The 24,299-nt window shown below is 43.3% G+C and overlaps 1 protein-coding gene across 7 annotated transcripts in view; it reads left to right on the forward strand.

Moving 5' to 3' along the window:
• Positions 1-16,529: 16,529 nt before the first annotated feature.
• Positions 16,530-24,299, forward strand: part of PRRG1 (proline rich and Gla domain 1) — a 44,906-nt gene continuing 37,136 nt past the window's right edge. For 3 of the 7 annotated variants that reach the window (XM_073358151.2, XM_073358136.2, XM_073358156.2), the window contains exon 1: positions 16,530-16,758. The gene's annotated coding sequence lies outside the window, so the exon portion shown is untranslated. Of the gene's footprint in view, positions 16,759-17,309; positions 17,391-24,299 lie in introns of all 7 variants that reach the window. The other 4 variants (XM_073358146.2, XM_073358163.2, XM_073358168.2 and 1 more) reach the window with 3 other exon arrangements.

The raw sequence follows: 24,299 nt of genomic DNA on the forward strand, positions 1-24,299 counted from the left end.
CACTCTCCTTACAATGTGCATGATAATCAAGGTGGGCCATTTCCAGCATAAATCCAAGTTTAACCAGAACGTCGGGGGGGGGGGGGGTAGAAAAAAAGAAGGGAAAATAGGCTACCTTGCATAATGACTTAGCCACTCCCAGTCTCTATTTAAGCCTAAATTAATAGTATCCAATTTGCAAATGAATTCCAATTCAGCAGTTTCTCGCTGGAGTCTGGATTTGAAGTTTTTTTGTTGTAAGATAGCGACCTTCATGTCTGTGATTGCGTGACCAGAGAGATTGAAGTGTTCTCCGACTGGTTTATGAATGTTATAATTCTTGACATCTGATTTGTGTCCATTTATTCTTTTACGTAGAGACTGTCCAGTTTGACCAATGTACATGGCAGAGGGGCATTGCTGGCACATGATGGCGTATATCACATTGGTGGATGTGCAGGTGAACGAGCCTCTGATAGTGTGGCTGATGTTATTAGGCCCTTTGGTGGTGTCCCCTGAATAGATATGTGGGCACAGTTGGCAACGGGCTTTGTTGCAAGGATAGGTTCCTGGGTTAGTGGTTCTGTTGTGTGGTATGTGGTTGTTGGTGAGTATTTGCTTCAGGTTGGGGGGCTGTCTGTAGGCAAGGACTGGCCTGTCTCCCAAGATTTGTGAGAGTGTTGGGTCATCCTTCAGGATAGGTTGTAGATCCTTAATAATGTGTTGGAGGGGTTTTAGTTGGGGGCTGAAGGTGACGGCTAGTGGCGTTCTGTTATTTTCTTTGTTAGGCCTGTCCTGTAGTAGGTGACTTCTGGGAACTCCCCTTGTTTTTTTCTACACCCCCCCCCCACGTTCTGGTTAAACTTGGATTTATGCTGGAAATGGCCCACCTTGATTATCATGCACATTGTAAGGAGAGTGGTCAGTTTGGATGAGCTATTGCCAGCAGGAGAGTGAGTTTGTGTGTGGGGGGGGGGAGGGTGTGAGAAAACCTGGATTTGTGCTGGAAATGGCCCACCTTGATTATCATGCACATTGTAAGGAGAGTGGTCAGCTTGGATGAGCTATTGCCAGCAGGAGAGTGAGTTTGTGTGTGTATGGGGGTGGGGGGGTGAGAAAACCTGGATTTGTGCTGGAAATGGCCCACCTTGATTATCATGCACATTGTAAGGAGAGTGGTCAGCTTGGATGAGCTATTGCCAGCAGGAGAGTGAGTTTGTGTGTGTATGGGGGTGGGGGGGTGAGAAAACCTGGATTTGTGCTGGAAATGACCCACCTTGATTATCATGCACATTGTAGGGAGAGTGGTTGCTTTGGATAAGCTATTACCAGCAGGAGAGTGAGTTTGTGTGTGTGGTTTTTGGAGGGGGGTGGGGGGGTGAGAAAACCTGGATTTGTGCTGGAAATGGTCCACCTTGATTATCATACACATTTTAAAGAGAGTGGTCACTTTGGATGGGCTATTACCAGCAGGAGAGTGAGTTTGTGTGTGTGTGGGGGGGGGGGCGGAGGGTGAGAAAACCTGGATTTGTGCTGGAAATGGCCCAACTTGATGATCACTTTAGATAAGCTATTACTAGCAGGAGAGTGGGGTGGGAGGAGGTATTGTTTCATGGTCTCTGTGTATATAATGTCTTCTGCAGTTTCCACAGTATGCATCCGATGAAGTGAGCTGTAGCTCACGAAAACTCATACTCAAATAAATTGGTTAGTCTCTAAGGTGCCACAAGTACTCCTTTTCTTTTTGCGAATACAGACTAACATGGCTGTTACTCTGAAACCTGTCAAGGAAGCATGTGAACCATGGCTGCTACCTGTAAGTTCTGAGTCCTGCATGGACATGTGACTTGCCCATGTGACTCCAAAACTGCATCTTGGAGTTGGACTTTGCATAGGAGAGAGAAGGGGATCTCCACACACAAGAGAAAGTCTATTTAAGCCTGTGGGAGACCCCTCCATTTTGTCTTCAGCTGGCTAAGGAGATAGCCTCTCCACCCCCAAAGGTACTTGAAAGAAACTGGAACAAAGGACAGTAACTACAGGGGGTGTGAGCGATTGCTGGTCCCAGACTAGAAGGAGTCTAGTCTGTAAAAGGAAGCTTACTGGAATTCCTCTAAGGGTGAGGTTTTTATCTGTATTCAGAGTTCTTACTGTATTAGACATAGACTTGCGTCTTCTATTTTATTTTGCCTGGTAATTCACTTTGTTCTGTCTATTATTACTTGGAACCACTTAAATCCTATTTTCTCTATTTAATAAAATCACTTTTTACTCATTAATTAACCCAGAGTATGTATTAATACCTGGGGGGGGGCAAACAGCTGTGCATATCTTTCTATCAATGTTATAGAGGGCGACCAATTTATGAGTTTACCCTGTATAAGCTTTATACAGGGTAAAATGGATTTATTTGGGGTTTGGACCCCATTGGGAGTAGGGCATCTGAGTGTTAAAAACAGGAACACTTATTAAATTGCTTTCAGTTAAGTCTACCGCTTTGGGGCACGTGGTTCAGACCCAGCATCTGTGTGGGAGCAGACTGGTGTGTCTGGCTCAGCAATACAGGGTGCTGGAGTTCCAAGCTGGCAGGGAAAGCAGGGGTAGAAGTAGTCTTGGCACATCAGGTGGCAGCCCCAAGGGGGTTTCTGTGATCCTACCCATCACAGATACGACCTTAGAAATCTTAGTGCCCCACACCAGTGTAACTAACTTGAGTTGATTCTTCAGTGAAGACATACTCTAAGGATTTGTCTATTTCACTAGCATAATTATACCAGTATAGTTTTACCTATGGAGTTATACCAGAATAATTATATGAGTGGAAACTCTGATTCTGGAATAAAAGTCTCCACGCAGGGAGTTACACCAATATAACTATACCAGTAGAATTATACGACTAAACTTCCCCACGTAGACAAGTCCTAACTCACAACTGCCCAAGGAGACGCTAGACTACTGTGAAGTTAAAACTTGTCTCTGTGTCTATCACATTCATTAAGCACATGTATCATTCCACCAGGGTGATGTCTATCTACTGGGATGACCAGAGGCACAGTCATGTGTTAGGCTTACCAAACTCCTTTGTACTGCTCAGCCTACTAACTGATGCCGTTCTTGAATGGCTGCAAAACAATGGCTAGTTCACACTGGGAAATTGGTCCTGGGTGGCCTCTGCTGTGTGGGCACAGTATGTTACTCAAGCTACCCACCAGTGAACACATCAGTACTACACCTAGATTATGTTGCACCAGTGGATTCCATCCACACTCCACTCCCCACAGGTGTCTCTTTTAAACATGCAAGGGCACTTTGGTTGGAGCTCATATACCAGGAGTTGAATCAAGCCTTATATGCTCCCTTTGGACCCAATCCTGTATTCCCTACCCACAAAAACCCTACATAAGGTGAAGAGTCCACCAACAGGGCCTCTCATGCAGTGGAACCATGGAAGGTCACCTTCATTGCTGACTTCCTGCGGTCCCTGTGTTGATGGGTAAATTCTAGTCTTTATGAACTGGAAGACAATGGAGAATGTTGTCCAAGAGCAAAAGTTAGGAATTTCACACTGAGTCTAGAACGATCAATTTAAAACTAATACAATGTTTATGCTTTCTTATGCTGACAATTTTCAGTAGAATTTTTGATAATAGAAACTTTTGAGAAATGAGTATTTTAGGCCAGATGTTATGTAGAACAGCACTTGTCAGTATAAAATGTTGCTTTGATGTAATTTGGATGGGTATATGATAAGAAAATGCCAAATAAGTCAATTTCCAGTAATTTAAACTTATATTGGGCTTTTTACTTGGGGTATTTTGCTTTTTTGTATAGCAACAACGTGCGGCATGATCAGTTTCACTATCTGTATCAAATATGTGTTATAAGCAGAATAATAGACTAAAAAATATTGTCTAACAAGGATGTTTATTCATTGTAAACCACAAGAAAGAACCCTAAGTTGCTTGTGATGTTTCAAGGATAATGAGATGACTAGCACAGTCTTGTTATACATAGTTGTATATTTATTTTTTGTAACATATGGATTTTAAAAAGGTTTATATAATATTAGAAAATAAAATAATTACTTCTCCTTTTCTATTATCCTTCTGCTCTGCCCACAACTTTGGGAAGCATATCTTAAACTCACAGTGCTACATTCTCTTCTTCATTACAGCAGTTGTGAATCCAAAGCAATTTCCTGGAAGTCACTGATCTTCACAAATATTACTGAAACCAGAATTTTGTCCATGTCTGGCAGATTACATTTTAAGAGCAGGATTATTTTGTTGGCTATGTATCTTTCATTTAAGTGAGAGATGAAGCTACGCAGCAACAAGTCACTTAGGGTATGCCTACACAGCAAAGAAAAACCCACAGTTGGCCTGTGCCGGCTGACTTCAGCTCACCTGGCTCAGGCTGCGGGCCGTTTCATTGCTGTGTAAACTTCCAGGCTTCGGTGTGAGCTCTGGGACCCTCCCACCTCACAGGATCCTAGCCACCGAACTCCAGCCTGAGCCCAGAAATCTGTACTGCAATGGAACAGCCCCACAGCCTGAGCCCCGTGAGCCTCGGTCAGCTGGCATGGGCCAGCCACAGGGTTTTCTTTTCTGTGTAAGCATACCCTTAGGTGCCTCAGTCTGTATGTAGGTGCCCATTCTTAGGTTATGAGGTTTGAAAATTTTGATCTAAGCATGTTACAGTGTCAGACCCTACAGTGTTGGATTTGCGGTATGAAGAGGAACTGTAGTGCTAAACTAGTCAGCCTGTCTTAAAAATGTTTCTTTAATCACTCCCCATCAACATCCCAGAAGCCATTAAGAAAGTCAAACACTGCACCAGATTAGAAAGATAGGGAGAGCACTTTTGTGGGACATGTAGAGGGATCCAATCCATTTGAGGTATATGCTAAACAAACAACAGTATATGTCCTGAAGTACAAGTTATTTGAAAGTATCACTGATCAACAGCACTGAGATGTGATTTATATTGATACAAGTAAATATCTTCTTAGATATAAAGCACAATGCTCTACACATAACTGGATGACAATTCATTATGTTATTTGTCTGAAGAGATAGAAGAAAAAGCCTGACAGAGTAAGTGTTTGGAAAGGGAACACAGGAACTCAAATTAATTTTTCAAAGTGCAGAAACCATGTAGACCTGACTGTTCAGCCATTCAGAACACTAGACATTCCATTGACCCTGTGCTGGAATAATAATGGATGATTTTAAAAAATGAATATGTTTGAGTTTATCTAAAGTATTATACAGACAGTAATGTTTAAACACACTTCAACCAGTGTAAATAATCCAGCAATTTATAATTCATGAATATGATATAAATCCACCTAATGTAGTAAGCAGCTGTCTAGTTAGACTTGACTTCTGATGTGGAGTCTTAGATAGACATTGCTCCAGTGCAATAGCAGCTGTGAATAGTGGCATCCATCAGGGTTTGGGGGTCACTGCAAAGGCAATAAACTCAGCCCCTAGGAATGCTTTTCATCATTGCCATCAGTCTACAGCAGGGGAGGGCAAACTACGGCCCACAGGCCAGATTTGGCCCATCAGGGCTTTCAATCCAGCCTGCGGGATTGCCAGCCCTGTGGCGCAGCAGGGCTAAGGCAGGCTCCCTGACCGCCCTGGCCTGCGCCGCTCCTGGAAGCAGCCAGCACCATGTCCCTGCAGTCTCTGTGGGAGAAGGGGGAAGAGGGCTCCGTGCGCTGCCCTTGCCTGCACGTCCCTGGGAACGGGGAACGGCAGCCAATGGGCACTTCAGGGGTGGTATCCACAGGCCAGGGCAGTGTGTGGCAGAGCCGCCTTGTCCGCCCCACCCCCAGGACCCACTGCCGGACATGCTGACCACTTCTGGGAGCGGCGCGGGGCCAGAGCAGGCAGAGAGCCTGCCTTAGCACCGCTGCCACCCTGGAGCCACTTGAGGTAAGTGATGCCGGGCCGGAGCCCACCCCCTGAGCCCCTCCTGCACCCTGCACCCCAACCCCCTGCCCTGAGCCCCCTGTCATATCCCTCCTGCCCTGCAACCCCCTCCCTTCAGCCCCCTCCCACACTCCACACCCCCTCCTGCATCCCAACCCCCTGCCCTCACCCCACACCCCTCCTGCCCTCCAACCCCTTGCCCTGAGTCCCTTCCTGCACACCGCAACCCCCTCCCACACTCTGCACTCCCTCCCACACCCCAACCCCCTGCCCCAGCCCTACATTCATGGCCCTACATACAATTTCCCCACCCAGATGTGGCCCTCGAGCCAAAAATTTTGCCCACCCCTGGTCTACAGCAACCCCTCTGGCTGATTAAGGAGCAGCTTTTATGGGCTCCAAAGAGTGGCTAATCTGTCCTAGCCCTTCTTGGCTCTGAGGAAGGCTGCAGCAGCACAAGATCTTGAAGCAGAAGAACTGGAGGGGAGAAATGAGAGAATCCTCTGGAAAATACTGTAGAATTCTATGTAGTGATTACTGCTTCTCCTTTGTCCTAGGTAAAACTCCTCAAGTAATTTCAAAATTAAGTGACTTAATTGAAAAACAGCCATTGTGCTTTGCCAACGTAAATTTCAGATACAGAGCTTTCAATGCAAAGAGCTAAAATGTGTGATACTGGTTGGTAGTCATAGAGATGAAAGAAATTAATGGAGCAGGAAATGTTGAATATTGTGAACACTGGACATGTGCCAGATGTCTGATACAACATTTTAGGAACTTCTGTCCTATACAATAGTTTTGTTTTGTTTACTGACAAAGAGATGATCAATTTGTTACATTTATATGGAATGGTGACAGCCAGGGGAATGTTTTTAGTGCAATGCACAGGGAATTTAGCAGCTCAAATTTCCTTTACATTATTGTAGGATGCACAGCAAAAATGCCATGTGATGCTAAAAAATAACCTCCCCCTTACCATTGTATACATGTACAGCAATTCACCACAGAAGCTTTATAGTTTATTTTTAATAAAAGTTTTATTCCTGTCTCATTCACTGGTTTGTTGTTAATAAACCCCAAGATTATTACATACAGTAAGTTATAATTCACCTCTCTTTTGGGGGTTTAGCCCAGCTGTTTCGAGCAAGTTCTACTGCTGTGCTAAGGGCATCTAGATAAAAGATCACATTACTCTTTCCTACTTCCATAAGAAAAAGAAAATTCATATGGGCAAATGTTTTCATATTTTCTTTATATGCATATTTGAATTCCTAAGGTATACAGTGTATTTTGCAGTAATGATTTCATTTCTAGAAAGATACATATTATCACAGTTGCAGGGCTGGCTGCACCACTGACCCCTCTCGAGTCTCCGAGTGCACCCCAACAGGCGTAGGCCTCCTGCCTCTTATCTTTTCCTCTCCTAGGGAGGATTTCCCCCAATTGGTGTACTTTTAGAGTAGGATTTTGACTGCAATGCCTGAATATTGACCATGCATACCCCAACAGGTCCAACTGGGTTCAGGTACCTGTGGGTCTTCCATTGGGGAGCTTGTGATCAGTGGTAAATTCAGTAACCAGACAGCCTTACTGAGCCGAAGTATTGTTTAATTTTAACAGTAGGAGCAAGGATAACATAAAACAAAGAAATATTTTAAAACAATTAGACATCTACACATCTTTCCCTGACCTAAGATTCATTACCCTCACTGGAAGCTTAGGAAGGCCTACTTTCTTCAGACCCCTAAATGGGCATCTGTGTCAGTCTAGTCCCTGTAAATAGCTCCCTGACAGCTGCCTGACCTCAGGTCAGAGAGGGCCCTTTGCATTTTTAATGTGCTTTTGAACTTTTGGCTCCCAGCCTGGACAAACAAGCTGTGTAACTGGGCTGGAACCAAGGAAGCAGGTTCTTCATTGTTACTAGCTCAGGCATTGTCTCTTAACCCTTGACGTGTTTACCAGGAGGTGATTTATATGGAGCCATTGTCTGGCCTTCCTGCTTATTTCCCCAACTGCCTGCTAATAAAGTAAACCAAACATATGTATACAGTACACATTCCAATAATCAGGTCACATACAATTAGGGTGACCAAATGTCCCGATTTTATAGGGACAGTCCCGATATTTGGGGCTTTTTCTTATATAGAGGGCTATTACCTCCCACCCCCCCGTCCTGATTTTTCACACTTGCTATCTGGTCACCCTACATACAATCTTCATAATTATTGAAAGTCAGCTCCCTCTCCTTCACACCTATAACTTGGACTTGGAAGCTAGATGCAAGCTAATGAGTCACGACTCATGTGCCACTTAAGCTTCCTTGCCAGACTCAATGGAAACTACTAAATTCCTGGAATCCAGACTTTGTCTGTGGGAATGCTTTACTAACAGCTATGTAAAGGTGAATTTAGCCCTTTCCTATTCACCTGCCTCCTGGAGAAGAACTGCCAATCTGAGTTGCTACATAGTCTGATGAGCATTCTGGTCCCTCCGCCTGTGTAGCAGGCACAATTTCTCCACCGGCCTTCCAGATGTGTAAATAGGGCTGAGCCTAAATTCTTTGACCTCAAGCCAGCTGGCTCTGCAGCTCCCCATGTGCTCTGTACCTCCTTCTCTTGTGCCTCTCACCCCTGACCCTCCAACACTGTATCCCCAGGCCCTAGTTGCCATTCTTACTTTAAGTGTCTTTTTGGAGTGTCCTCAATGGCTTCGGTTTCCCCTCCTGTCTTCAAGGGGTGCCCTCTCATCTCCAGTCTTCAGGGGCTGCTAAGAGGCATAAAGGGGAGAGGTCAGAGGCACATGGGGGTGTCTCCCACAGCAGCACTTCAGGGGGCACTGACGACTTTGGAGCTCTCACCCCTTACACAGGCCTCACTGGCAAAGTCCAGAGCCTTCCTGTCAGAGTGGAGAAGGGAGCCATCAGGTAAGGAGCAGCCAGATTGAAGTGACCCCTTGGTTGTGGGGAATAGTGGGGATGATTTTCTGCCTATGGAAAGAAAGGCTAGACATCTCAATTGGGAGACCAGATATTGGGGAGAACCTTATGCCTGTGTAGTTTTGTTACTTTTATCCCTGGCATAGAAGTTTTTATTTGTTCTGCTCTACTACAAACATGGAGCCAACTTGTCTTCTGGAGGGTAGTTTGGCCAGAGATGCAGTTAGTTTCCAGGGGCTATGCGCTATACATATATCTGTAACTATCAGAAATAGACCCCGGAGTAGTAAAATGTACTCTTCTTTCTTATTTTATAGTTGTTTGTGGATCCTTTGGGTTTCTCTACATGCCACTGCACTACATTGTTTCATTTTGGGAAGAAAAAATAGTGAATTATGGGGCTATAATTCTAAAAAAGTTTCTGATGATGTCAAACCGTAAGAGCGAAGTCCAAGTGGCTTGTATAGTCATCTGAATTGCAAAATGGAATTCTAATCCCATCATTTAAAATGTGACTGTTTTATATGGATCTGATTCTCCTATCTTCTCCTGATCTCACTGAGGCCAAATTTCTTAGTTCCCAAGCTTCCTGATGGATTCAGGTACACACAGTTGCTGAGAATCAGCTTTTTGTTGCATTGGATGGATTTATGCTACATCTATACAGTAGAAGATATTTTTACATATATTACTATGTGTTTACCACTTCTATCAGTCTATTACAATGTCTTAGTAGCTATTCACTAATATTTTCAATAAAAATATTATGTAGTTTCACATCAACTTTTACAATCATTCATTCATTCATGATCCTTCTGTAGTTAGAGAAGCACTAGAATCAAAAAAGTACTGGAATATTTAATAGTATTACTGGGTAGACCTTTTTAGATGCTTTATAATGTGATTTATAGTCCTTTGGGCATGAGAAAAGCAGTAAGATATGACAGAACAAATGTATTCTTTCAGTAGTTTTAAGAACCACAAAACTCATCAGGCGTAATGTTATAAAAAGTATAATCAATATAAGCAGCAGTAGCATTTCTTTCTTTCTCTGATGTAAGTGTTACCATATGGAAAAGGGAAACTTTACTTGATAGAGGACAAACTGAAACAAGGTATAGTCAAAATTGCAAACAAAAATCCTTCTTCAATTCTGAAGTGACATTGGCAAGGAAAAATCCCAGGTAACAAATTAAGGCCACTTGAAACATCAGACTGAATGGTTTATTTTACCTCCTTTTAGTATAATGGAAGTCATAGTGCCAGTGTCCTGTTGTTCATGTGTTCCTGAATTTGCCACTAGGACCAGGAGTCATATGCTTTCCTAAAGATCTTAGCTCAGATCCTCAGATCCTTAGATACAGATGAGGAGTACTTAGAACAGCTGAAGGGGGCCCAAAGATGACTTTAAGCCACCTTTACATTCACTCAATCCTGATGATGGATTCCATAAATTAGAACAGCCTGAAGTTGGCTGTAACCTACACCAGTTGCTGACAGCCCCCAGAAGCATAGGTGCTGGAACTAGGGGTCCTGCCGCACCCCCTGGCTTGAAGTGATTTCCATCATATACAGGGTTTACAGTTTGTTTCGATGGCTCTCAGCACCCCTGCTATAAAAACTGTTCCAGCACCTCTGCCCAGAAGCTATTTCGGCTAGGGTGACCAGACAGCAAGTGTGAAAAATCAGGATGGGGGTGTGGGGTAATAGGAGCCTATATAAGAAAAAGACCCCAAAATTGGGACTGTCCCTATAAAATCAGGACATCTGGTCACCCTAATTTTGGCAGCGGGGGAGGGAGGGACTGTTGGTGTTTAATAATGGGGTTTAGTAACCAACCACTCCCTCCTTGCCCTCTGCCAGGAGCTTGAAGCTTTGTCACCTGAGGATCCCCCTGCAGAAGTAGTGATTCTCAAGAGGCTGAATCTGCTGTGTTTAAAGTTGCTTTGCCAGAGGAGAATGGTGCAGAGCTGTCATAAGCATATCAGAATCTATATTAATAAAACACACTCATTTTCAAGTCAAGAAATCATGATATTCTAGGACACATGGAAATATGCAAAAGCTAAGATTTTAGAAAGTTCTATTAGTCTAGCCCCAGACATTGATATATAAAGCAGATGTTTAGCATTTGATAATATTCAGTTCAATTTTCAAACTCCCTGTCATGCTTTTCTTGAGCCAAACATACCCTTTTCAGAACAGTGTGGCGTATAACTCTCTAATATGCATCTATTCATAATCTAGGATTGTGCCACATGGGCTAAATTACTGTGACATGGAAAAAAGGTGAATGTGCCAAAAATAGTATAGAATGACATTTCGTATTGATTTATGTTATTCTTTTTCTTTGGTATCAATGCCCTTTGCCTGTTTAGTGTATCTATATCTACATCCTCAGCATTTTAGCTAGCTTTCATAAGGGGATTTTATTACAGTGTCAATAAGATTCTAATTATACAAATTGAGATTGAAAATTTCAAAGTCTCCCTCCCTACTCCCCAAGCCCAACCAGTGATTTTGGACCTGCAGTTTGTGCGTATAAACATTTGTGCTTGCAAAAATCTGCTTATACAAATTATTTTAAATTTCCTGTTTGGGTAAGTGGTTACTGTTTGCAGTACTAATCCTGTCATTCACATGCTTAAATTACTGGGTTTTTTTTAAAGTAGGTGCTTATTTAGAAGCTGTTAATATGTGACCTTTTAAAATTAATTTGGCAGGAAATCATTCTTGACTAGTATTTCATTTACTTGCTGAAAATGATTGCTTTCTGTGAAATGAGACCCATTTATTAAGAAGCATTACAGCTAGAAGGCCCATAGATGAAGCTGAAGATTTAGAAGCTGTGGAAAGTGGTTAACTAGGAAGAGCATATTGCATATGTTTAAATCTAAAATAACCCCATTTGAACCTAAATCACTGTCCACACAATAAATCATCTTCATTTCTCTCCTTAAATTAATGTGACCCTGATGAAGCAAAGAGCACTAAATAGGTTATGTTGGCTATATAGGCCTTAGTAGTTCACTTTATTGCCATGGGCATTTATTTAGTTTACAAAGTAATTTATTGCTTCTCCCAATGGCTCAAGGGATTTTGAACATATATAGAATTCCTTGTTTACTGATTAAGGCTGTCAAAACGTCTTTCAGTTATTTTCATTCAGTCTTCCTATATTTGGTAATAACTGTGCTAAAACATGGTAATATCCATGTTTATTAGCTGTGAAATAAATTTGAAAATATCTCATCTGCCTTTTAATTCTAAATCTAGTTCCAATAAAGAGATTGAGGAAGATTTATATAATAGCTAATTCTATATTTAATCTTCTGTTACCATAAATGTAAGTGTACTTCTACTATTGTACCATTAGCAAATTCCTTTTTGTGCTAATTGTCATTCATTTGTTAGTTTACAATAGTAAAGGCGAAAGGTGCTGGATAAGCAGCTCTGGAAACCGAAATCATAATCCACTGAACAACTGAAACTGTAGCACAAGCAGTAGCAATGTAAACTTCCAGCACACTGCACTCTGTCAGGGTGCTTCACCCCTGTTTAAGAGTGTTTATTAAGTCTGGAGGGAGATAAGTTAAAATTATGTCTACACAACATACCTTACAGTGGCACAGCTGTACTGCTGCAGCTGCGCAGCTATAAGGTCTCCCACGTAGCTGCTCTGTGCCTGCTGATGGGAGAGAGCTCTCCTGTCGGCATAATTAAACCACCCCAAATAAACAGCAGTAGCTATGTTGGAGGGCAAGCATCTCCTGCTGACACAGCACTGTCCACACTGGCGCTTTTGTCAGTGAAATGTATGTCAGTCGGGGTGTGTTTTTTCACATCCTTGGCCGACAAAAGTTTCACCGACAAAAGTACTAGTGTAGACACAGTCTTAGTTCAGTCTCCCTACCATTCAGGCCTCAACCTGTCTGATGGCAAAGTTGCCAGCTGAGGTTATATATTTTTTAAAAAACATATTCACTAGGACAGTGGTTTTCAAAGTTTTTTCACCTAAAAAATTTCGAATGGAGGTGTGGGCCCCTTTGGAAATCTTAGACATAGTCTGTGGACCCCAAGGCATCAGCAGATCACAGGTTGAAAACCACTACACTAGAAGATGGACAAAGACCCTCAAGCCATTTCAAATAGACCACTGAACAACACACATCAGTGCATTTGGATCAGAAGTATCTAACAGTGAAAGACTTTCTATCCACAACCAACTCTTTGAGCTGGCCTGTTCTTCTGTTGCAAACCCTTACGAAATTATAGCATCAAAAATGAAGACTGCTAGAAGTGCTCAGCAAAACTGACCTAATGTACATTTGCAAGTTTCAAGGACTAAAAATTATAGTTACATACAATTTTAGACTGCAGATCTTTTTGGACCCCCTCTTGCATGAACTCATACAGAAAAATGGTAAAATACAAAACCACCTTATTATGCCAGGATGAACCTTTTTCTACAAGCCATTACCCTCTGTTCCCACTGAGGGTTACTAAAAGAAACTACACCATTTGCTCAAGAAACTCCCTGAAAAAGCACAAGAACAAATCCGCACAGACACACCACTGGAACCCCGACCTGGGGTATTCTATCTGCTACGCAAGATCCATAAACCTGGAAATCCTGGACGCCCCATCATCTCAGGCATTGGCACCCAGACAGCAGGATTGTCTGGCTATGTAGACTCCCTCCTCAGGCCCTACGCTACCAGCACTCCCAGCTATCTTCGAGACACCCCTGACTTCCTGAGGAAACTACAATCCATCGGTGATCTTCCCGAAAACACCATCCTGGCCACTATGGATGTAGAAGCCCTCTACACCAACATTCCACACAAAGATGGACTACAAGCCGTCAGGAACTGTATCCCCGATAATGTCACGGCAAACCTGGTGGCTGAACTTTGTGACTTTGTCCTCATCTATAACTATTTCACATTTGGGGACAATGTATACCTTCAAATCAGCGGCACTGCTATGGGTACCCGCATGGCCCCCCAGTATGCCAACATTTTTATGGCTGACTTAGAACAACGCTTCCTCAGCTCTCGTCCCCTAATGCCCCTACTCTACTTGCGCTACATTGATGACATCTTCATCCTCTGGACCCATGGAAAAGAAGCCCTTGAGGAATTCTACCATGATTTCAACAATTTCCATCCTACCATCAACCTCAGCCTGGACCAGTCTACACAAGAGATCCACTTCCTGGATACTACGGTGCTAATAAGCGATGGTCACATAAACACTACCCTATACCGGAAACCTACTGACCGCTATTCCTACCTACAAGCCTCCAGCTTTCACCCAGATCACACCACACGATCCATTGTCTACAGACAAGCTCTACCATACAACTGCATTTGCTCCAACCCCTCAGACAGGGACAAATACCTACAAGATCTCTATCAAGCATTCTTACAACTACAACACCCACCTGCTGAAGTGAAGAAACAGATTGACAGAGCCAGAAGAGTACCCAGAAGTCACCTACTACAGGACAGGCCCAAAAAAGAAAATAACAGAATGCCACTAGCCATCCCCTTCAGCCCCCAACTAAAACCTCTCCAACGCATGATCAACGATCTACAACCTATCCTGAAGGACGACCCATCACTATCACAGATCTTGGGAGACAGGCCAGTCCTTGCTTACAGACAGCCCCCCAACCTGAAGCAAATACTCACTAGCAATCACACACCACACAACAGAACCACTGACCCAGGAACCTATCTTTGCAACAAAGCCCGTTGCCAACTGTGTCCACATATCTATTCAGGGGACACCATCATAGGGCCTAATCACATCAGCCACACTATCAGAGGCTCGTTCACCTACACATCTACCAATGTGATATATGCCATCATGTGCCAGCAATGCCCCTCTGCCATGTACATTGGTCAAACTGGACAGTCTCTACGTAAAAGAATAAAAAGGAAAAACTTTTTCACTAGGAGGGTGGTGAAACACTGGAATGCGTTACCTAGGGAGGTAGTGGAATCTCCTTCCTTACAAGTTTTTAAGGTCAGGCTTGACAAAGCCCTGGCAGGGATGATTTAGTTGGGGATTGGTCCTGCTTTGAGCAGGGGGTTGGACTAGATGACTTCCTGAGGTCCCTTCCAACCCTGATATTCTATGATTCTATGAAATGGACACAAATCAGATGTCAAGAATTATAACATTCAAAAACGAGTCGGAGAACACTTCAATCTCTTTGTCACTCCATTACAGACCTAAAAGTGGCAATTCTTCAACAAAAAAACTTCAAAAACAGACTCCAAGGAGAGACTGCTGAATTGGAATTAATTTGCAAACTGGATACAATTAACTTAGGCTTGAATAAAGATGGGAGTGGATGGGTCATTACACAAAGTAAAACTATTTCCCCATGTTTATTCCCCCCTTCTCTTCCCCCCACTGTTCCTCAGACATTCTTGTCAACTGCTGGAAATGGCCCACCTTGATTGTCACTACAAAAGGTTCCCCCCTCCCCCGCTCTCCTGCTGGTAATAGCTCACCTTACCTGATCACTCTCGTTACAGTGTGTATGGTAACACCCATTGTTTCTTGTTCTCTATGTATATAAATCTCCCCACTATATTTTCCTCTGAATGCATCGGATGAAGTGAGTTATAGCTCACGAAAGCTTATGCTCAAAAAAATTTGTTAATCTCTAAGGTGCCACCAGTACTCCTTTTTCACAAAGCGAACACTCCTTCTCCGTAATGGCGGATGGGGGCTGGCTCTAGTCTGAGGGAAAAACTGCCCTGAGAAGAGACGGGGAGGTCCTAGAGCAGTGGTTCCCAAACTGGGGTTCATGAACCCCAGGGGGTTCGCAAAATGTTACGGGGGGTTCTCGGGAAAAAATTCCCTAATGGTGGACAGAGCTGTCCCTATGGACCCCGGGCAGCACGGGGCCAGCAGGCCGGAGCCCCTGGATTTCCAAGAGCTAAGCAGATCAAAGCAAGCATATCTATCACACGGAGGAGATTTAAACTTCAAGACTCCTTATAAGAAATGGAAAGGGAGGTGGATATTTTCCCCTGTTTTTAAAATTATATAGACAGCTAGTATTGTTTCTAAAATTATTAGGAAGAACAAGTTTAAGCTTTGTTGGAACGTGCGTTGTGTGCCCGGACTGCTCAAGACCTGAATGCTTGTGTAGGAGGAACTCTTTGAGTTGGCTTCTTAAATCCCTTCAGGCTGTTTCACATCTGATACTCCTTGATGAAACATAGGAGCCTTGTCTTATAACAGGCTTTTTCAAAGTGATACAAGCTAGGACAGTGAGATCTTTGGAATAGTGTTGCCATTTTCATGATGTAATAAAAATACTATAATGATAAACACTAATTAATAATAAATAGTGTGTAATAAGCATGATATAAAAATAAATTTTATATTTCCAAGCTCATTGCTTTTCTCATTTATACTCAGGTAAAGGAGAAAATCCCTGGAAATATTCCTTTTTAGGAGGGGGTTCCAGAGACGTGACATTTTACTGAAAAGGGTTCACAGGTTGTTAAAGTTTGGGAACCAGTGCCCTAGAGGGGTGAGATGGGGGCTGAGGCCCAGAATAAGAGGGTTTAGTGTGCGCAGGGGGCGGAGCAGCGCTCCAGTTGGCGAGAGGGCGGGCAGGCTAGTCAGTCAGCCCACCCCAGCCCAGCCCCTCAGTGCGCAGGGCGCCCCTTCCCAGTGAAGCTCCCGCCCACAGCGCCCTGGCTGCCTCATCCCCTGCCGGCTGGAGCTGGGGAGCCGCGGCGCTTGCGCAGAGGCAGCGCTAGCGCCAGCGGGGCCCGTCCCGGGAGTCTCGAGAGCCGGGTTGCGGCTGGGGGGGGGGGGCGGAGTGGATCGTGCGTCGCTCCCGGACCGGAGAGAGGAGCGCGGCGCGCCGAGGTCTGTGCCCGGGGCTGCCCCTCTGCCGGGGCGGGATGGGATGCGCCGCCAGGGCGGGTGCACTTGGGGGGTGTGCGGGGGGTGAGCTGGGCTGATGGGGGCTTAGGCACGTGGTGTGTGGGTGGGGGCAGGGTACGGGGACTGGTGCGGGGGTGCAGGGTACGGGGTGTGGCAGGCGGCGCCGGGGGGTGCAGGGTAGGGGGAGTGGCAGGCAGTGTCCAGGGGTGGGTGGGGGCAGGGTACGGGGACTGGCAGGCGGTGCCCAGGGGTGGTTTCTTGCTTAGAGCAACTCTTCCAAGTCCTTCCTCCGCCGCCCCGAAAGTTCGGAGTTGGCGCTGCCTGTGTTTCTTCTCCTCTTTTGGGGGGTGAGGTGGTTGGAAAAGTTTGCTGTGGGACTGCGTTTAGTTGAGAGAGCCTTGTGTATGGTGTGTTGGGGGAGGCAGCTTGCGGTGCTGGCTGTCCGGGGGAGTGATAACGGGGGTTTCTTGTCTGATTTCTGTTCTGGCCCATTGTGCTGCTGAAAATCAACAAAGGGGGTGTCTGTTTTGCAGGCAGCAGCAGGGTCTGACAGATGTGGGGGAGGGAGCTGCTCTTGCTCGCATTCTGTGTTCAGCAATTGTCTCTTTTGGGAGGTGAGAAAAAAGATCCTTTCAGCTCCCCCCCCCCCGGCCCCACCCTCATAGTCATCTGATGTTGGGTGTTTGTAACTGTGAGCTGTTTTGTGGATGGTGGCCCTGCCATTGATTGACAGAACTATGGATTGGTGGTGGTGGTGGTTGTTGTTGTTTTTTTAAAAGGGAGATCTCAGTGTTTGGGTCTGTCACTGTAGTTTCGGTACTACATTCAGTTTTAGGTAGCTGGGTATCAGGAAGATAGAGGGAATTTAAGGGAAGAGTGAAACCCAATGACTGTGGCTGGAGATTGATGAGGAAAGTTCAAAGTGTATATGTAATGTGTGTGTAGATATAGATATACATATGGTGGGTGGATCCTGCTGTAGAGGTTGCCTGGCACTTCCCATTATAAGACTCAGTTTTCAGTTGCTTATAACCTTGCTGAACTTTAACTGTTTGGGTGGAAATTTTCTATCCTGGGTTCCAGCCTCCGGTTGTATTTTTTTAAAAAACTGTTTTGCTTTTAATTTAACGAGTCTAGGAAAGAATATGTTCTGCCCATGTTAAAAAAATTCTATGGTTTTGTTTGGAAAGCTCAGCTACTCTAATGCTTTGGATCAGGGACTTGACATTTGGCTTGTAATTGGCCTTTACGTTAGAAATCGGCCTCTAGCCATCCCTGTTAACCAAACAAATTTGGCCAAGTTATAAGCCTTTGAAAAATTGCAGTTAACATATGCTTGGTAGACACTTCTAAGATTTTAGCTAAATTCCCTGAAGATTTTGTCCACACTAGGCATGCTTCAGGCAGCAGCTGAGCAGAACTTTTCTTGTAATTGCAGCTCAGGGCTGTTGCTGGCCATGCCAGGTCTAGGTCTTGGCATCTGAACGCTCTATTTGGAGGATTGAGACTGGCTGAGCAAAAGGATTGAGACAAGCAGCTGAGAGAGAGGAACTACATGAGTGCAACATTACGAATTTGTTCTATCCATAAGGATGGAGTTTGCGTTTGAAGCAAGAAAATTAGGCAACAGTTGAAAATGGTGCTTTTGATTAATTGAGATGTACAAAGGTCTGGGGGGGTGGTAATGAATGTTTTGACCCCCTGCAGTCTGGCTTCTGCTTCCTTCACTCTGTTGATATGACTTGTCAAGGATTTGACTTTTTCTTTGCTAAATCTCAGATTCTCTACTCTGTTCTTTTTGACTTCTCTGCTGCTTTTTGTGCTCGTAATCACATCCTCCTTAATGAAATACTATCCAACCAAGGCTTCCAGGATGCTGTCTGCTCCTAGCTTAGTGTTTCTGCAGTCTCTTTCTTTGGCCTCCCACAGCCATCTCTGCGAGTTCTTCAGTGTTGCTCCTTAAATTCCAAATAAACTACTTGAAAAAATGGTGTAGAGAACAATAAAGCACTGGCCAAAGAGTGGATTGAATGACCTAATGTCTAACTTTGCTGTCCCTGCCAGCTATTTTTGTTCAAGTTCAAACACTGGTAACTATTTAACCTTTTCAAAACTAATCTAACAATACCCAGCCATTTCCTTGTTTACCCTTTACTATGTGCTAATGGGTCTTGTTAAACAAAACTCTCTTTTCAATGTCTGAGGTGTGCTTGGTCCTTCCCCCTTTGTAGTTGATTGTTGATGCTGCTGATAATCAAATTCTCCGTAGTGCTGTAGCAATCAGTAATATTGAGTTACTAATCAAAATTGTAAATTCCTCCCATAAAATCAAAATGTGTCATATTTTCAAATTGGAATTTAGAAAACTGCATGCTAACTGTCTAAAATCCTACTGAATTTTTAGTTTATTTAAAGCATTTATGTCCTGCCTTAAGCTATTGTAGTGTTGAGTTGTGGTATTTCATGGTAGGGATGACTGTTTCTAGGGTAGAGAATGATTTTTGTTGTGCAGCTTGTAAAGTATTTATAATTCTAGATGGAGCTATAAATACGATTGGATATACACTTGTAATATCAGGCAGAGACTGACTTTGTTCTGTGTTTGTACATCCACTAACCAGTGGGGACCTGGTCTGTGACTCGGGTTTCCAGGTACTATGGTTATACAAATAATAATAATGCTGCCTCTTTCTAAACTGTGGAAAAATACTTTTGGCATAAAATGAGACTTCTCTAGTGTACTTGGGTGGGAAAAGAGGTCTTGTTAATCTGTTACTTGCTTTTGAATGATGCAGTTTTGCGGTAGTTTTTTGGCTTGGCTACACTTACATTTGATAGCGCTCTAACTTGCTGGCTCAGGGGGGTTAAAAATCACGTAATCAAGTCAGAGCGCTTTAAAGTGCTAATGTAAACGGGCTCCCAGTGCTCAGAGCTAATCCCCTCCTGGAGGTGGATTACCAGGAGCACTGGGAGAGCTTTCTCCCAGTGCTCGTGCGTGACCACACTCGCACTTCGAAGTGCTGCCGCGGGACAGCTCCAGTGTAGCCATGCCCTTAGACAGATTTGTGTGAAGTGTTGTACATTTGTTTGGTGAATTGTTCTAAAAGTTCCGAATCAACAAATTTAAGCTTTCTGTATTAATTGCTAGTTAAAGTGACAGTATTTTAATAGTGATCAATACATTATTTAGTCAGAAATCCTGTAACATTTTTAGGCTAGTGATCAGTCTATTTCAGTATAGCTTCTCCAGCAGTGGTCAGAATCAAGTGCACCTTTCTCATGTCAGTAAAATCATGCTGCATGCAGTCCGGGAATAAACCGTCATAGGGGAAGTTTCTTAACCCCAGCCATTAGAGTTTGGCTTTGTGCCCTATAGCATGAGGATCCATATCCCTTCCAAACTCTTGGTTTGTTAGGATTTTTTATGCGTTTGGAGGGTGTGGGATGTTATTTCCTATTGTTGTAACTCTATATACCTGTTTTCTATATAGAAATGCCTAATCCTTTTTTAAACCCTGATAAGGTCTTGGACTCTGTGTTGTGGCAATGAGTTCCATAGTCTAATTTCAGGTCTCGGCTTATGTTTACTTTATTCTATCTCTAAATCCATAACTTAGGTAAAATTTCAACTGCCTCTTTTGTAACCTTCATCGTCTTCGCCATATCTCAGTAAAACAGCTTAACACTTGAAGAAGGGATCCTCTTTGGCTGAAAAACTATAGTACTGTTATCACTGCTCAAAAATATATGTCTACCCACTAGCTGCTAGGCATATGATGGGGCTTGTTGGGGGAAGTACCAGTATGATCTAGAGGGAAAGCCCTGCTGAAAAGTTCAGCCTCCTTGCATCTCCCCAAGTGCTTGCTGGTAAAGGGGTGGTGCTGGGATTTTTACCAGGGTGCTGTTCACTGACTCTACTGAGTCTCTAGCTTTCATATCAACCTTTGGATTCTAGATGTCTCTGCTTCTAGTTACTTGCCGAAGGGGAGAGGGAGCTTTTGGTTTCCCCTTTCCCTATTCCTCAGTCTCAAGACTCTGGGCTGTTGCGAGGAGTAATAGGGAAAAGAGGTCGCTGCTATTGCCCCAGTCTTTTTTTTTTTTGTCCTTGTGGATAATTCTTGTGCCTGTCTTCTGTCTCTTCCGTAGCTACAGCTGACATTGACATAATTCTTGAGGTTCTTACTATTGTTCATTCCTTACTGAATAACAGCCATGAAACTGACTAGTCTTGCTAATTTCACGGTGCTGTTGCTTGGCAAAACTGTGAGCCTCAACAACAGAGGAGGTGGACAGGTGGTAACCCTGTTAGTCTGTTTGGAGATTTAGTAAGGCAATGCTACATGAGTCTACTTTTGGTTTCCAGTTGGGAGACTTTCTTTGCAAATCATAGGGCTAGAGAGGTAACTTTTTAAACTGAAAGCTTAAATTTTGCAGAAACTGAAGTTAGGTGACAAAGACACTGTGAACAGCTTTTCACTTTTCAGAGTAGCAACCGTGTTAGTATGTATCTGCAAAAAGAACAGGAGTACTTGTGGCACCTTAGAGAAAGCTTATGCTCTAATAAATTTGTTAGTCTCTAAGGTGCCACAGCTTTTCACTTGTGATTTAATTTTCTCAAACCATGACTATAATTTTAGTAGTATCCACAAATGTGTGTTCCCCATGTGCTTGAGACAGACTTTCCAGTTTAATGACTTATTAAATTAATTTCACTGCAGGGTTAAATTTATCAAGTGACTTCAGTGAGTGTAAAACACTTTACTGACTCAGATCTTTTAAAGCTAATTTTAAGTAGTACATTAGATTTTTTTTTTTTTTAAAAGTTCCATGACACACTAGCAGCCTGGATTTTTATCTTTAAATGGTTTGCCTTACATTGGCTGTTTCTTTGCATGTTTTATATTCAGAGAGAAAACGTGTATTGTACTAAACAACAATTATTTCAGACAAAAGGAAGTGAAATGTAAATGGAGACTCTTCTTCTGTTAAGTGGATACTGTTTTTTCTTGGTAGCTGCAGTGGTTTATCCACTAGTGCTGGAGGTGTATGGAAAAATCATTTAAACTATACCTTAATGCAAAAATGGGAAGAATTGCCTTGGCACTCTAATAATCTAAAAACCTTGCCACATGATTCCATTGCTGCAATTGTAGTGATTTTTTTTTTGTAGCATTGTACTTGACTGTCTAAAATTGGAAACAAACACAAATTACATATCTTCATGCAACTAGGCACTTTATTTTCAAGTTAAGCTTCAGCCAAAATGGGTCACTTCTCTTTATTGACTAAGGGCTAAGAGAAGACAGCAGGGTCCACTGTGTGTGTGGGAGGGTACCTAACGTACAGTCTTCCTCCATGCTATGGCAGGTAAATATTTTTAAGATGTTATTCAAATAGTGTGCCCCCCCCCCCAACCTTTGTACTTTCAGAGCCCTGCTAGAACTGTTGACCCCTTTGGACACAATGGTAATGACTAAGGTTTGCTGTCAGTTATTTTCCATCCAAAATGACTGTGGCTATGGAAGTGGCTCATTGGCACAGCCACCCAAGCTATTACACATGTTGGAAGAAAGGGATCAAGTCTTATCAGGTTGAGACATGAGTTCAAAATTCAAAATGCTAGAAGACTTTGGATAATGGGTGATTAGTCTAAATAGAGATGATGCTCTTAGCATTTCAACCTTCACACATCATACCAGTAACCCATAGTAAGCTTCCTTCTCTTTTTAAATGAATGAGCCTCTCTGTATTAGAGGACAGAAGTCTGTAATTGAACTGCTTGTATTTCAGCAGTTCAAGCGCAAGTGTTTTAGAGTCCACTCTTGCAGATTTGCCCCTCTTTTGGGGTATCTCTTTTCTAAACAATGGCAGTTGTTGATTGTATTGTGGTAGTACCTACAGGCCCCACTGTGCTAAGTACATAAGAATGGCCATACTGGGTCAATCCAAAGGTCCATCTAGCCTAGTATGTCTTCCAACAGTGGCCAATGCCAGATGCCCGAGAGGGAATGAACAGAGCAGGTAATCATCGAGTGATCCATCTCCTGTCACCCATTCCCAGCTTTTGGCAAACAGATGCTAAGGACACCATCCCTGCCCATCCTAGCTAATAGCCGTTGATGGACCTATCCTCCATGAATTTATCTAGTTCTTTTTTGAACCCTGTTATAGTCTTGGCCTTCACAACATCCTCTGGCAAAGAGTTCCACAGGTTGACTCTGTGCTGTGTGAAGAAATACTTCCTTTTATTTGTTTTAAACCTGCTGCCTATTAATTTCATTTGATGACCCCTAATTCTTGTTTATAAAGGAGTAAATAACACTTCCTTATTCATTTTCTTCACGCCAGTCATGATTTTATAGACCTCAATCATATCCCCCTTTAGTCATCTCTTTTCCAAGCTGAAAAGTCCCAATCTTATTATCTCATACGGAAGCTGTTCCATACCCCTAATCCTTTTTGTTGCCCTTTTCTGAACTTTTTCCAATTCCAGTATATCTTTTTTGAGATGGGGCGACCACATCTGCATGCGGTATTCAAGATATGGGCGTACCATGGATTCATTTTTTGTAACATTTGTACAGTGAGTCCAAACTCAATTTATAAGGTAAGTAGCTGGTGCTTAGCCCACAGTTAAATGCAGAACTACTAGATGCAGTGCCTTCTGGGAAACTTCAGAAGGCTACTGTGGAATAACAAATCGGTCACTGTATGATGGAAGGAACACTTTGAAGATCTACTGAATCGTGACTTCGATGTTGATGAACGCATCTTTGACTTAATCCCTCAGTATACCATCCAGGATGATCCTAGAACCACCAACACTTCTTGAGGTAAGAAAAACCATCAAACAGATGAAGAACAATAAGGCATCTGGACCTGATGGAATTTCCACTGAAATCTTCAAAGAAGGAGGAGAAGCACTGGCTCACCAGCTTCACGCCCTAATCCTCAAGAACTGGAATTCAGAAGAAATCACAGCCGACCTTAGTCACAATCATGGCATTCCTACCTTCAAGAAAGGAGACAAATCAGATTGTGGAAACTATCAAGGAATCTCTCTGTTGTCCACATATGGAAAGATCCTCACCAGAATTCTCCTCAACAGGCTGCTCCCTCTTGCTGAGGAAATCCTCAAAGAATCACAATGCAGATTTAGACCAACTCAGGGTATCACCAACATGATCTTCACTGCTCACTAACTTCAGGAAAAGTACCATAAACAACACCAACCTCTCTATATTGACCTCATTGACTTCATGAAAACATTTGATTCCATCAACCATGAGGCTCTGCAGAGAACTCTCATCAAATTTGGCTACCCGCCAAAATATGTTGCTGTCCTGCGACCCCTCCAAAAGAGCATATCCATGACGGTTGTCAGCCGTGAATCTGAAACAGACTCCTTTATAGTCAAGACAGAAGTCAAGCAAGGTTGTGTCATCCCTCCAAACTTCTTCTCCATCTTTCTTGCTGTCATTCTCCTCATCACTGAGTTCCTCTCCAGACTTGATATCCAATAC

The sequence above is a fragment of the Lepidochelys kempii genome, chromosome 1 (genome assembly GCF_965140285.1).
Source record: "Lepidochelys kempii isolate rLepKem1 chromosome 1, rLepKem1.hap1, whole genome shotgun sequence".
Classification (NCBI taxonomy): domain Eukaryota; kingdom Metazoa; phylum Chordata; order Testudines; family Cheloniidae; genus Lepidochelys; species Lepidochelys kempii.